At 29.0% G+C, this 734-nt stretch overlaps 1 pseudogene; it reads right to left on the reverse strand.

Moving 5' to 3' along the window:
• Window positions 1–304: 304 nt before the first annotated feature.
• LOC122112318 lies at window positions 305–404 on the reverse strand (annotated as a pseudogene).
• Window positions 405–734: the final 330 nt, after the last annotated feature.

Below are 734 nucleotides of genomic sequence, written 5' to 3' on the forward strand. Positions count from 1 at the left end.
TTTTATAACATATAGGTTCATTAATGTGTCCTTTCAGATTGCATTCCATACAGAAACAGTTTAAGATTCCTTTTTTTCCCCCTAGGTCCTTTTAGTATTATATTTCTTTGGGATAAAACGACAATGTTGTCTAATTTCAAAAGTTGTGTAAAGGTTATGCTATGTAAAGGCCTTTCTAAGGTGAAAATTTAATACACTGATGTCAAAGTAACTTTTAATTATATGAATTAGGTGTATTGTTTCACTTGTAATTTTGTAATCAACTTTTTAATAGCCGTTTTTCATTTCTTGCATCTGAAGAATGAAAAATTTTGAATACTTCACAAATTTTCATATCATCCTTGTACAAGTGCCCTGTTAATCTCTGTATTGTTGTAATTTTGGTATACAAGCTGCTGAAGAATGTAGTATCCTGCAAATTTTAGTAGTCAATGATGAAATATTTATAAAGGCTTATATGCTTAAGTGCCTATTTGTAACAAGGAAACTTTATTGTTCCTAAAAATGATATTAATTTTATTTCCCTAAAATTCTGTGAATAGTTGAAAAAAAATGTTGTTCAGTTGATTGCTCACATTTGCAATTTTTTTGTCAATGACTATTTTAAGTCCTTTTCATTTAGAATTTGATCATACTTTCAAGTATTAATAGCTAAGTCCAAATGAGACAGCTTTTTCAAGTACTTATTTATCCAACTGTGTTAGCTCTGTGGAGCCAATGGATTCAAAGTAAGC

The sequence above is a fragment of the Dipodomys spectabilis genome, unplaced genomic scaffold (genome assembly GCF_019054845.1).
Source record: "Dipodomys spectabilis isolate Male_0828 unplaced genomic scaffold, ASM1905484v1 ptg000093l, whole genome shotgun sequence".
Taxonomy (NCBI): domain Eukaryota; kingdom Metazoa; phylum Chordata; class Mammalia; order Rodentia; family Heteromyidae; genus Dipodomys; species Dipodomys spectabilis.